This window comes from Sturnira hondurensis, unplaced genomic scaffold, assembly GCF_014824575.4.
Source record: "Sturnira hondurensis isolate 20B ecotype Veracruz unplaced genomic scaffold, ASM1482457v3 Scaffold0019428, whole genome shotgun sequence".
NCBI classification, from domain to species: Eukaryota; Metazoa; Chordata; class Mammalia; order Chiroptera; family Phyllostomidae; genus Sturnira; species Sturnira hondurensis.
Window position 1 is genome coordinate 3,151,870 of NW_028092059.1, and position 15,394 is coordinate 3,167,263.

The 15,394-nt window shown below is 35.8% G+C and overlaps 1 pseudogene; it reads left to right on the top strand.

The window, feature by feature from the left end:
• Positions 1 to 463: 463 nt before the first annotated feature.
• On the top strand, positions 464 to 1,589 carry LOC118974406 (serine/threonine-protein phosphatase PP1-alpha catalytic subunit-like; annotated as a pseudogene).
• Positions 1,590 to 15,394: the final 13,805 nt, after the last annotated feature.

The window sequence follows — 15,394 nt, forward strand, 5'->3', positions numbered from 1 at the left end:
CAACAGTGCACTAGGGTTCTCTTTTCTCCACAACCTCACCAGCACTTATTGTTTGATGATTTATTAATGATAGCCATTTTGGCATTGTGGTTTTTCAATGCCAAAACCACATTGTGGTTTTTCATTCCATCTCTCTGACAACTTATGGTGTTGAACATTCTTGCACATATATCTATGAGCCCTCTGTATGTCTCCCTTGAAGAAGTACCTGTTCATGTCCTTTGCTCGTTTTTAATTGGATTGTTTGTCTTTCTGATGTTGAGTTGTATGAGTTCTTTATATATTTTGGAGGTTAAACCATTGTCCCTTGTATCTTTTGACCCAGCAATTCCACTGCTAGGAATATGCCCTAAGAATCCCAGAACACCAGAACATGTTCAAAAACATTTATTAACCACTATATTCATAGCTGCGCTAGTCAGAATAGCCACATTTTGGCAAAAGCCTAACAGCCCAGCAGCAGATGAGTGAATTCAAAGACTGGTACAGGTGGGAGGCAAGAGTGGTGGAAGCTGCTGGGCCTGAGCTGGGCCTGATTGGCAGAGCTGCCATTTCTGACAGCAAGAAGCTGAACCCAGTCTCTATCATTGTTCACCTGTTGAAAGTGCAGCTCTCAGGCCTGGAAAGAATATACAGCTGACAGAGAAAGAAATCTGTGGTCTGTGCTTCATATCCTGGGAGATTTTCTGGAGCCAGCCCATTTATTCTGGAGCTGGAGGTACCCCTCAAGATCTGTGGTGATATCCACGGCCATTACTACAACATTCTGCTGCTATTCCAATACCTCAGTCTTCTCTCCAGAGACCAGTTACCTCTTCCTGGGGGACTGTGTAGACCAAGGCAAGGAGTCACTGGAGACCATCTGCCTACTACTGGCCTTTAAGATCAGGTATCTGGAGAATTTCCTCCCGTTTCGTGGAAACCATGAGTGTGCCAACATCAAGTGCATCTACAGCTTCTACGATGAGTGCAAGAGATGCTACAACATTGTACTGCAGAAAACCTTCACTGACTGCTTCAACTGCCTGCCCATCACTGCCTTCATGGATGGGAAGATCTGCTACCACGGAGGCCTGTCCCTCAACCTACAGTCCCTGGAGCAGATTTTACTATCAGGCGGCCCACTGCTGTTCCTGACCAGGGACTGCTTTGTGAACTGCTGTGGTCTGACCCTGACAAGGACTTACAGGGTGAGGGTGAGAATGACTGGTATCTCCTTTGCCTTAGGGTCTGAGGTGGTGGCCAAGTTCCTGCACAAGCACAACCTGGACCTCATCTGCCCAGTATACCAGGTGGTAGAAGGTAGCCATCAGCTCTTTGTTAAATGGCAGCTGGTGACACTCTTCCCAGATCCTAACTACTGTGGCAAGTTTAGCAACACAGGTGCTGTGAGGAGTGTGGAGGAGACACTCAGGTGCTCCTTCCAGTTCCTCGAGACTGCTGACAAAATAAGGGGAAATATGGGCTGCTTAGTAGCCTGAACCCTGTGGCCAGTACATCAGTCCACACTATAACTCTACCAAAGCCAAGAAATAGCATCCGTGTGCCAGTCCTCTGCCCCAGATGGTGAATTGCACAGAAACCATGCAGCCATGGGGGGTCATGATGGCCTTCTAGCTCTGTTGGTCACAGGGATCATGATGTATTTTTTACTTTTAAAAATAAATCAATAGCAGCACCCAGTCCCCCAAGGCTCCTTCTGCCTATGCCTTAGTGGCGACAAGCAAGATTCTGGGGCTGAGGCTACAACTCATGGCAAGTCAGGGCCAGAAGGTGGGTTTCCATCCTTCGTTGTCCTCAAGGCTAGCAGCCACATTCTGGGCAACACATCTGGTCTCTTGAATAAAGGTCAAAGGTGGAAAAAAATAAAAATAAAATTAAAAACCTGCAGTACATTTACACAATGGAATACTACACAGCAGCAAAATAAGGAATTCCTGCCTTTTGGGACAGCATGAATGGAATTGGAGACTATTATGCTAAATGGAGTCAGTTGGTGAAAGACAAATACTATGTGAACTCACTTGTAAGAGTAATCTAATGAACAAGATAAACTAATGAGAAACAGACTTGTTTTTTTCACCTCTGTGAACCAGAGGTGCACAGATATGGAACAGCTGTAAAAGGGCAGTGGGGAAGTGGGGACCAACTGAAAGGAGGTAAAGGGATTAAATTCCTTCCATGAAGGACCCATGGACGTGGGCAATGGTGTGGGGACTGACTATGGAAGTAGAGGGTGGGCTGGGTGGAAGGGAGTGAAGGGGGAAAAATGGGACAATTGTAATAGCATAAACAATAAAACATTTTAAAAAGTCATAAAAAACGACTTTTTAGGTGATGAAAGCATTCTTTTTGTATGGTAACTTTCTAACCTTTTTTCTTCAATGTAGTCTACTATATTCAAATATACTGAATGTTCGTTCCTCCGTGAGACTATAATTTCTGAGCACCGAGAATGGACACAGAAGTGTGCTGGGCATAGAGTGATGAAGAATAATAAGGTATCAGGTCTGCCAATGAAAACGAGGGCCTGATTATTAAAGTAACCTTTAATATACTTTGAAAAAATTATTCTTTCTGTATAAACAGTGATGATCAGGAACAATGTCTCTTCTACTTGATATTTTTATGCAGTTTTCTCTAGGATAAGGCATATGAGAGACCACTGTCAATCTGCCCAAGGTAACTCCATGATATCTTTAAATTTTACTGCCTTAATATATTTCTGCCTTTACTTTTCTTTTGATCCTTGATGCTTGAGAGGATTGAGAGGTCCCATCTCATATACATATATGACTGAAGTGTACCATACAGCCTAGGCCTTTAGTGTTTGAGAACAAAGTCACAGTGGTCCACAATACATTAGAGGAAACAGACTCATAAATAAAAACTTTGCTGACTCCTTGCCTCACGTATCCCTTAAATTGTTGTAAACCTGTTTAAAATTATACTTTAACTTTGGACCTAATTACTTTAGGTCCCATGATGAGTGGTGGATATAAAATACTAGGAAAGAAGAGTCTACCTCTGACTGCATCTTCTTCTGTATCATCCCAATTCCCAAAGAACCATTTCTTCCAAGATGAATGTTTCAGCAGTTTCTACAGTGTCAACATTCACAATGAATTTAGAATTACAGAACATATTTTAGCAGAATGTAAAGAGGGCTTTTTAAAAGTATGCTTTATTGATTTTGCTATTACAGTTGTCCAATTTTTTTCCTCCCCCTTTTTTCCCCTCCACCCTGTACTTCCTCACCCTCTAGCATTCCTCCGCCCCCTTGGTTCATGTCCATGGAAATGTACATCTAAGTTCTTTGGCTTCTCCATTTCCTATACTATTCTTAACCTGCCCCTGTCTATTTTGTATCTATAAATTATACTTCCTACTCCCTGTATCTTTTTTTCCCATTCTCCATCTCCCTTTCCCTACTGATAGCCTTCCCTGTGATCTACATTTCTGTGATTCTGTTCCTTTTCTAGTTGTTTGCTTAGCTTGTTTTTAGGTTCAGTTGTTGATAGTTGTGAGTTTGTCATCACTTAACTACTCATAGTTTTTTATCTTCTTTTCCTTAGATAAGCCCCTTTCACATGTAATATAATAATGGTTTGGTGGTTATGTAAAGGAGACTTTCGATATGGACCTTCAAGAGCAGACATTGAAGATGGCAAAAGGAATTATAAGTTAAAGAAAACAAAATACACAATGGCAGGGAGGTAGGCATAAATTATAAAAAATTTTAATATCTGAAGGACCCATCCTGTGGAACACAAAGAGACATCTTGCAATTTAGGAGCTGTTTCTTAAGAACTATATAAAATGAGGAACTGAGGAATTCAACTCAGAAAGAGCAATTGGACACTTATTTCAAAAAATATGTAAAAGGTTATAGAGCCTGACAGTAGAAATGAGAGTGAAAGGGGGTTAAATTCCAGAATGTATTCAAAAGAGAAACTGAAAGTGATGTTTTCATTGTTTCTCTATATTGTTGTTTGTTTGTTGATGGGAGAGTGCACCAGGCATAGAATTTGACTGTGATCAACATATCAGTGGTACTGCTTATTAAATATGTAGCTTTGGAAAAGCTATTTAATCTTTCTGAACATTCAGTTTCATTGTGAAACATGTGAAGCCAATAATAAATTCCTAATTCATAGACTTTTGAAACTTATTCACACTCCATAAAGAGTAGCTTTTAGGTATTAGTTTTTATTTTACTCTTATAAACAGCAAAAGTGGTAGTAAGACTAATCATTACTGTTTTTAAACCTACAATGGACATTTTAATATTATCATCTTTTCAGATATATCAACTTTAACTAAATAGAAAACATATATCTATAATTTGCAAAGCTAGTGAATGTCTTACAACTGAGAGTGGAGCATAGTTGGAGTAGTAGGGATTCACAGAGACTGCTATAGACAAGGAAATTTTCCTGAAGTTTGGGTCAAGAATCAGCTGTATTTATTTTTATGGTGTTAAGTTGTATGAGTTATTTACACATTTTGGATAATAGCCCCTTATTGGGTAAATCATTGGAGAATATCTTCTCCCATTCAGTAGGCTGTCTTTTCATGTTGTTGATGATTTCTTTTGCTGTGCAAAATATTGTTTAGTTTGATGTAGTCCTATTTGTTTCTTTTTTTCTTTTGTTGCCCTTCCCAAGGAAACTCATACAACATAATATTTCCAAGGGCAATGTCAAAGACTTAAAAATGGGGAGAGAACCTCAATAAATATTTCTCTAAAGAGGGTACACAGATGGTCAATAGATGTGTGAAAAGGTGCTCAATGTCACCTGTGTGTGCTGGAGTCAAACACTTGCTCTTTAAATAAATATCAGGACACAAGGTGGTTTGAGATATGAAATTGGGGTATGATAAGCTTTTGGCAAATGATATTAAGATACGATAGGGTTTTTAAATAAAATTTTTGAGGTATAATTTGTGCATTATAAATGTTATTATCGAAAGTGTGCAATTGAATGTTTTTAGCACATTTAGAGTAGTTCAAATAACAACATAATCTAATTTAGAACAATTTTTCACCTCAAAAAACAACTGTACCCACTCCAGACCGAAGCAACCACTAATCTGCTAGCTATCTCATAGACTTGTTACTTTGTATTTATATAGATTTACACATTTCACATAAATAGTATAGTACAATATAATATATGATTTCTTGACTGGCTTAGCACAATGTTTTGAGGTTTATTCATGTGGAAATTTATGAATACTTCATTTGTTTACATGTCTGAATAATATTCTATTGTATCAATATACCACATTAAGTGTGTTCATCCCTTGGCCAGTGAACATGTGGGCTCTGCACACATTTTGGCTATCGTAAATAATAGTGCTAGAAACATTTATGTATAATTTTTTTTATGAATGTATTTTTTTCATTTCTCTCGGCACCCAGGAGTAGACGTGCTGGGTTATGTAATAACTCCATGTTCAACGCCTTGAGGAACTGCCAAATTATTCTCCAAATTGGTTGCACTGCTTTACATTCTCATCAGAGGTATAGGAGAATTTTAATATTTTAATTATTTGCCAACACTTGTTATTATCTGCTTTTTTGATTCTAAGCATCCTAGTGGGTGTGAAGTGACATGTCATCGTGGTTTTAATGTGCATTTTCCTAATGACTGCTGATACTGACATTTTCTCATGTGATTATTGGGTGTTTTTATAACTTCTTTGGAGAAATGTCTACTCAAACGCTTTGCCTATTTTTGAATTGGGTTATTATCTTTTGATAATTAAGTTGTAAGTGTTCTGGATACAAGTCTCTAATCAAATATATAATTTGTAAGTATGTTCTCCCTATGGACTGTCTTTTTACTTCCTTGATGGTATACTTTGAAGCACAAAGAATTTTTAAATTAATAAAGTACAACTTGTCAATTTTCTCTTTAATTACTTGTGCTTTTGATACCACATCTAAGAAATCATTGTCTAATGTAAGGTCACAAAGATTTACTCCTACTTTTCTCTAAGACTTTTATGGTCTTAGCTCTTACATTTAGATCTATGTTTCATTTTGAATTAATTTTTGTGAGTAGTACAAAATAAAAAGAAAGCTTACTTTATCATGTTTGGATTTACAACATGCAAAAATGCCAGTGACTTTACGATAAAATATAATTTTATTATTTTACTCAGAAACAAGTCTTAAAACAACTTAGTACCTTAGAGATTCTGTTCTTAAATTTCCAATTTGTGTATACAAACATGGGAATGTGAAATGACTCAGAAGAAGATAAGATTACCCCAGATTATTTGATTTGGTGGATGTTTCACAGGACCTAGAAATGTAAAAATTCACAAAAGCTTTCCCTATACAAATAATATGGCATTCCCAAAATCCACTTTGAAAAACACCAATTAAAGTAAATTAATTTCAGCAAATGGTGAGAATTTTAAGATACTTTATGTAATATTTTTTGGAAAACATGATAAATCCAGAGAGATTGTACACATCCTGGCCCTGAAAACTAAGAATGACCTTACTGTATGCCATATGTGTTTACTACATTATTGGAAGTACACACAGTGCACTCCTGTCCCTCTAAATCTTGCTCTCAGTGGCTTTCTGGTGGGAATGTGTCTATTGTCATTTCCTCTACCATAACTGTCCACATAAGATTCTGGCTCAAGATGACAGCAAAAACAATTTTAGGTAGACATAGTCCCAGAGAGCTGCAGAACATGAACATATTTTCATGAAAATTTTATTTCAGTCATTCCAACTCTGTCATGTTTTAAGATTTTTTTTGTCATTTCCTACTACTATGGACAGCTCTGCCTGGTTCTAGGAATCGTGACTCTACCCCCGTGTCTAAGGACCTCTGGAATGAGATCCACAGGAGAAAAAGCTTGTCTCTGGTAGCAAATGCTGCCTCAGTTTCCTCCCTGCCCCCAAAGCATGGTTGGACGGGTAAGACGAGGGGCAACCTAGGCCAGACACTATCACTTGGGAGGCCTTTGTGGAAGGACTTGGGGGGCTGCAACAAAGAGCAATGGACTCTCACCCCCAGCTTTGACAAAGCCAGAGTCCCCATGTTCTCGGGGAGAAGTTCTTCCTGGCTCTAATCCCCTTAAGCCTGAATACCTGATGGAAAGAGGTGCAGCTCCTTGCCTTGCTAGAGCGTGTCCTGGGGGAAAAATCTGGCATCACAAAGACTTCCTGAAAAACCTGTGGAATCTTCTCTGCTAAGAGTACTTTCATTCATATGATAAGGGTTTGGGCAGGAAACCCTGAAACTCTGTTCCTGACAGACTCTGACTCATACTAAGCCCTCAGATTTCTTTGAAATGTTATCTACTGTTTTATCCTTGCTGCCCTGTATTACTGTGTATTACAACCCAACAAAAGCCCTTGGAGGAAGGGGCTCAAGGCCTTTTTCCCCTGAGAAACTGACTGCTGCTCAATGCCTTATTACTCTGGGAAACCGGCCACTTCTTCTTCCCAAGCAGATCACATCATGTCTCTGTCATGTTTACTCTCATCCGTGGCACTCGGGGGGACTTGCGAGGAAAGTCGTCCCCATATCCTACTACCCACTGACATCTTTTTTAATAACGGGTCTTATTCAGCACAACATCCTGGGAAGAGTTGTCTTGACAATGTTCATTAAACCAAACTCTATTTGCTGCAGATTTCTTGTGAAGGAAGCTTACCATTTCTAATTGCTTTGAGAGATGGGTATCAAATGGAAAGGAATCCCCAGAACCCCCTCTCAAGCCAGATTGGGAACATCATATATAGAAACCTGAGGGAGAAACTTTCATTTATTCAAGAATGTACAACATATGTAAGGATGGAAGCTGGGCTAAGGGTTGAGCCAGTGTGATGATGCAGTGTATTTTGCTAATCGTAGGACAACATAGTTGTCAAAACCTTCCTTCATGGTGAAGAGTTTCATGCAAAAATTGAGTATAATTTTATTTCTGAAATTCCTCCATTATTTTTAACAAATGTGAAAAAGATATGAAGCTGAAAACTTTTTGCCTGTTTAACAGCAGCTATTTTAAATATATATAATTAGTTGAAGTGTGAAGAAAGGCAGAGTACAGAAAACTGTCACCAAACTATAAGCTATACTTTCTTGCAACTCACAAGGAAGGCCATATCATGTCATATGTTAGGACTCTTAAAATAAAGGTAAAAGGGAAACCAGTGTCTGTGGATAGTTCTCAGGATCATAAATTTAAGGAAGCATTTTTGAAAAGCCAACTGTAGGAGTTTCAGTAAAATGTGTGACAGCTTAAATGGTATTTGGAAGAGAAAATAAATTAGAAATTTCTCCAGAAAACAGCAAAACAGATATAAAATAGTGACTCCAGGGCTATATGAACTATTGCCTCCTGATTTTCTTCACAGTAATACTCTTTTGGCTGATTATTGTAAGAAATAAACACCAATGAGACAATATGGCAGAAGCTGATTTTGCTAGGTTGGTAAAAATGTGAGAAATTTTTGTCTCTGAAAGGTTAGCTGAGAGTTTATAAATATAGTTTCCTGATGGACTAAAAATAAATGCTCTTCAGAGTAAGATATGTCAAGGTATGTTTTAGACTGTCTTGATCTATGAATAATCAGGCACTTAATGGTTAGCTAGTCGTATACTATTTATTGGGGAGAAGAGGAAAATCAAGTGTTTAACTCTGCTTTATTAAGAAAATGGGAAAGTCTTTTGAGTGCTATAATATGTACAAAATATTTCCAACAAAGGGATTTTGGTAGGGGCTTATAAATGTCTACCATACATCAGACGATCCTATTTGAAATAATGGGAATGCCTTGAGAAGACATGACCCTAAGCAATTCGGGAATCAGGGGAAGGTGGTATGGAAGATATTAAATCATGCTTCCTACTGTCATTGCCAATTATATATTCAATTTTCAAGTCCATGTTTAATATATCACCAGAGCAATGCATTATAATGCTCGGATAGCTGGTACAGCCATAGTAACATCACTCCGATATCATCTTAGAGTCTGGCAAAGAGCCACGATGAGCGTGAAAGTTTAGCCATCCTCGGAAACCTTTCTTGGAGTTTTTCTTTTTTTAAAATAAATGATTAATGTTAAGCCAAACTAAAGAAACAACTCATTTGAAGAAGTGGAGGTCATTTTCCAACTGTTACTTCATAGTGTACACTGGCATCATGCCAGGAAGACAGAAGGAAAAGCCCTGTATAAAATGTTGTAATAAATTATTAATTTTTCATTGCCAGGCTAAAGATTTAGAAGGAGAATGGCATTTTCTAACTAGGCCATGGGCTTATTGAGGTTAAAACTTTTTCTGTGCCCAACACTGCAATGGATGAGCTTTTGCTCTAGCTTATCGTAACTGCAGTGCACAATCAATATTTAAATCCTGAAAGATCAGCAATAATGGATGCAAACTGAACAGATCAATATTTAGCCTTTTGTGGACTATAACTTTTATCTTAGCTCCAATTACTCCATGGCACAGGGGTTGATTTTAATGTCTTGGGTGATTGGAATCTCACTAATTTCAATTTACAAATTTAAAGAATACACTGTGAGGCATAGGCAGAGAGAGGCATTGCTAAAAATTACTCTAAGAATATGCTTAGAAAGGAATGGCATCTTTCAAGATCATTTAGTAATAAGAAAGTTTAATTGTGACATATACTTTTTAATTCATAAGGGACTGGATAATTTTAAAATTTATGTAAAGATATTTCCTTATAATATCCTTTGGCAAAATTGCATGATCACTTGAGAGACATTTGGCCAGTTTATCTTCTTAGGAAAAAAGCTAATTACAAATCTGATAAAATATTAGCATTAAAATATTGTTTAATTTATTCAGATATCACAGCATAAATAATCAATTTTGATCATTTGTCTCTGAACTCCCATAGCTTTAAGAAAATTAATATTCTAGAAAGAAACACATTTTCTTTAGAAATAGCAATTTCAATTTATCACTCTTGAGACAGTAAATATGAGCTCTGTTCCCAAAAGCCCAACCCTCTCCAATGATAACCAAAAATAAACAAAGAAACAAGACTTTATACCTTTAGCAACTAAGTAAATTAGAATCTTTACTATAAAAAGTATGTGGTTGTAATTTTTGGTAGAACTTGTGTTTTTAATTTGTCTGTGTGTACTGCCCCAGAATAAAAAGGAGGTAAGCCTTCCAGTTGAAGTAACACTGAACACTGCAGTTAATTCTTACTTGAAACTTGCCAAATATAAAAAGCAACTGAAGAATCAGGAAAGTAAATAAGAACAGAAAAATTAACAAGGGCATTACATCCCGAAAAACAACCAGCATGGTGGTGTTGTGTCTGACGTTTTTGTTTCTTTTCTATCTCCATGTTGTGAGACAAATTAAATTGTTGATGGACACTGTCACCAAAAATCACTGTTAATCCCTCTTTCTGGACAGAAGGCCAGGAAAAAATCAACCTATGTGCTCAAGAAAGAAGAGATAATTTTTCCCTGTATTTCTTATAAAATCCTTGTCCCTTCTCCAGAGCCAGCCCCACTGAAGAACCACAGTACCACAGTGCCCGAGGAAAACACCCCTCACCCTGTACAGGGAAGAGGGGTCCTGTTACGCAATGTACGATAAATCCCAATATTTTCTCCAGTTCTTCTTTCCACACTTTGCCTCAAGGACAAGTCCAGACATATGGAAGTACACAGTAGCTTGAGAGGCTAAAACACTCAGAGAATGGCATCTTTGTCTGGAGAATCCAAAACAAAACAGAGTGTGGGAGAAATCCTACAGAGCAGTGAGCTGGAAAATCTCTTTTGGTGTATGAACCAAAACATGTCTCGAGGTTTCTCCACGTGTTCATGTGCAGAATAGACCCACAAAGCATAGCCGGAAGTTTGAAAAGTGAATGAGCCTATAAATGTCCTACTCCCCAGCTCATCCTCTGAGGTGCTTAGTGGAGAGTTGGACTCAAAGATAGAGTAAACACTTCGAAAATTGAACTTTCATTAGCTTCACCACCTGGAGAAGGCAATCTGACTTGCACTCTACACATGAGTTGATTACCTGCTAAAAGAAATAAACATCAGCCTTGTCCACTAGATTTTAAGAAAAGCCAATTTCTCAAACACAGTTTTCAAATGTCCAGGATACAACCCAAATTACCCACAATATCAGGAAAATCTGAATAATTACCAAGAAAAATAAAAACCAACACATGATAGAGATATTAGAATTACCATAAAAACTTTAAATAAGTTATTACAATCATGCTTTATGAAATAAACAGAAACACTCGAATTGAATGGGAAGTTAGACTTTCTAAACAGAGGAATAGAAACCATAAAACAGAAGCAAATAGAAATTTTAGAAGAGAAGGAAAATATCTAGAATAATAAACAATACAGTACTAGCATAAGGGCAGACATATAGATGAATAAAATAGAATTGAGAGCCAGAAATGAGCCTTAGTGTTTATGGTTGATTTTGACAAGCATATCCAAGACACTCTACCAAGAAAGAAAAGTCTTGTCAAAAATTGTGTTGGGGAAACTGTACATTCACATGCAGAATATGACATTGAACTCCTTATACCATACACAAAGATTAACTAAAAATAGAGCACAGATTTAAATCCAAGACCTAAAAGTATAGTACATTTATATAAATGCAAATGTAGTAAACCTTCTTGTCTTTGGGTTAAGCACAATCACCTTGGGGTTTAAGCTTTTAATGTGTGAATTTGGGAGAACACAAACTAAAACCACTCTTCAGCTTTATCCCTTCCCATACATTGTCTTTTCTCATAAATTAAGGGGGACCATGCCTGTAAAAATGGCATTAAAATATTTACTGCTTCACAGAGAGAACTACAAAATCAAGATCAAAGTTTTTAGCCAAAAGTTTACCTGAACTTTACCCAAAGTTTGGGTAAGTCATTTAAGAAGCCATGAAAAAAACTGCAAGTGATCTGACTATATTTAAGTGCTGGTCTCTCTAACAAGCTGACACAAATGTTCAACAAAGAATAAACATCCCTTGATGTGTTGCTAAGGTAATAGGTAAAATCTTCCCCTTTTTGATCTTATTTCACTATTAGAATTTTGTGAAAGTATACAAAATCTAAATCACATGTTCAGGTATACTTGGCATTGTTTGTGAATAATTTTAAGGTTACCTCTCTAAGCCCTCCAGAAAATATTATTTTTCCTATTCTGCAATATCTCATAATATACACAGTTAGTCAAAATTTCTCCAAAAATTTAAGGCACACATATTAGCTTTCTATTCCAGGTGTTTTGACAAACACATATCACCACAGGTGTATGGATTACACAGTTACCCTTAATTAAGTAAAAAACTTTAATCCCTATAACAAACTATATTCTCATATTGGCTAACCAGTAGTGAGATTAGAAATAAAGTTTCTGACAACCAAAGACAAAGTAATCAATCATTCACAATAAAATATATCTACTTTCATCTTCTGTTAAGTTAAATTGAGTATGATTTATTTTAATTGTTCATTTATCTGAATCCCTTCATTCCAATATAATTTGGCCTTCAAATTCATTAGACATTTGTTATATTTTAATTTCACATAAGAGTTCAGAATGTATTATAATCTTAACCAAAGTTGGGGAGAACATAAATTACAAAGAAAACTTCAGAATTGACTTTTACGAGAGAAGTTCTGATCTGTGTTATTCACTATCCCAAATTTTCATTCAGTATAATCCAATCTTGTTAAAAAACTATATCAATTTCACATTTTTAGGAATGAGCTACACTAAAATCAAACAAATGTTCATGGGAAACTCTCATGTTTGTTTTCTTCCACCAAATAAAGTCATTAAGACTTTGTCAGTAACCATTTTTTCATCTTTGGGTTTACATTCCATCTTTAATTGATTTCAACAAGCTTCTTTATGTTCCGATTAATAGGACATTGACATGTGGGAAAGAAATTCAGTAACTGCAAGCCTTTCAAATAAAAAAGATGGTGCTTTCTACAGTGATAAATTAAAAATCATCAATAAATAATTTTGGATTTTCATTACTTTACAGAGTATTATAATAAAGGATTATATTTGAATAATTTGCCATCAACAAAAGTGCTGTAAAATTATTATTCTCAAATAATAATAATTAATTTAATGCCAATTGGATGAACAGAATGCTTTGGCTGTAATCATTTATATATCTCTTATCATTAATCCTTATTTTCTAATATTTCAGTAATTTAACTACTGACCATACATTCTAATATTTGCCAAAACAGCATACCTCTTTCTGTCCAGTGAGAAAAGAATTTGCTTCACTTATATATTTTATTGGATTTCATTAATCATAATTATGTCATTCCTCCAAAATTCAGCATTATTTTTTAACTTTCCTGCATTCCTTTTGTAGCCATTTGGAATTTCTCAAGCAATTCGATAACCAAACATATCTATCTTTGAAAAATCAATATTTAATGTTTCTTAAACTATTAACTTAGTTTATTAAAATAAGAGAGATATAGACTATAAACTTGAGCTTTATGATTAAATATTGGGCTGGCCAAAAAGTTCATTTAGTTTTTTCCATAAATGACCATTTTTTTTTTCATTTTCACCATTAACTTTATTGATTTGAATATTTTGAGTATGTCTACCTCCCACATGGCATAACGTTGATTGTTCTCACTCAATGTTTTAATTTGATCACTAACAACTTCAACTGACCTACTCAACCATGGAGCATTGTTCAGTGAAAAATCTTCAGCATGAAATTTTGCAAATCACTTCTGACACTTTCTATTAGCCACAGCACCTTCTCCATACACTGCACAAATCATTTTTGTTGCATTACAGTTGTGTTGTAACCTTTCTTCCTTCTTTTATCTTATTTAGTATTTCCTGTCTGCCAAAAGCATAATATATGCTGAAAATGTGTCATTTTTTCCATCTTCAATATAAAAATTTCTACCCCCAAATTCACCAATTTTGATTATTTTTAAATGCATGCTGATATGATAGCTGTCACAATAAAATCTAACAAAATCATTTTGAATGAAGTTAAAGACAACTAAGCACTACTAGAGGCACCTTACAGAAAAAAAAAAAGTGAACTTTTTGGCCAACCTAGTAATATAACTATTGTCTTTCTATGGTTTCTGAAACTGAGTGCTATTCACGCAGATGACTTAGTCCATTCTGTTTTCTCCTTCCTCAACATATCTAAACCTTATATCGCCACATTTTATCTTGGGCTTACTGCATAAGCTCCCAGTACAGTGAAGACGATAGGCATGTACAAGGAAGAGAAAAAACAAAAGAAATCTCCAATTACCTCTATGTCTGAGGCAAAAGGAAGTGGTAAAGTATGTTTCTCCCATAATGCTCAACTCCTGTATTGTGTCCCTAGTGCCCGAGCTTACTGATGGACATCACTTACATTCTATTACTCATTAGGATTTTCTATAGGAGTAAGTCACATTAGGGAAAGACCCTCTTGTCCATGTTCTTCTAGAATTCTGTGGTTGAAGCACATCATGAATGTCTCTGTTAATTACACCCTTTAGAGTATAAGTTAGATTTTTTTGAAGCTTGAGAATGTTTCATTCCACAAGTCACAATTGTTATTAAGTAGAAAAAAATAGGAGCAAGAAAAACAAGTGTTGAGATTTTCTTGACTATGTCTAAGAGTCTGGTTTTTAATATGCTTGTCAGTTTCTTTTAATTTTCTGGACCTTACTAACTTGAAATTCATATTCCAGTGAGAATATTAGCAGCATAAGAAAACATTGACTGTGGTAACTGAAGAGCTCATGCCCCTTTGTGTATGAGTATTGTATTACATACAAATGAATACACTGATTATCAATATAATTGGCTTATATAGTTATTGCATAATATATTAAAAAGTCAGAATTCTATACTCCACTCTCCTTTAATTGTTGGAGAGAAAAACCCTATAATCTCAAGTTTCAACCCCTTAAGTTTGGTAACTGTTATGTATTATTTTTAGCTCAAGCTACAGTTTATATTATGTTATACAATATCTTTAAGGATATAAGAGGTTTGAGGGATTGCTGGGATGTGTTCCTGAAAACTATGAAACTTTCTCTTTTGCTCTCTTTCTGAAACAAAATTCTTTATCACATTTCCCAAATTAATTATAAAAGTTAAAAATTAAATCTTACTTTTGTCTCTCACATTAATCCTAAGTAGATCAGTTATTTTGTCTATATTAATGGGAGCATAGCACTGGTGAAATGTAATTTCAAACTTTTGTAATTATAGCTAAAATTAAATTTTACTATGAATGAATTGGCCATGTCTTAGATGAAAGCACAGCAGGAGGATTAGCAACTGGACCTTCAGGATGACTTACGTTATCTTTGGTAATTAATTAAAATCAAT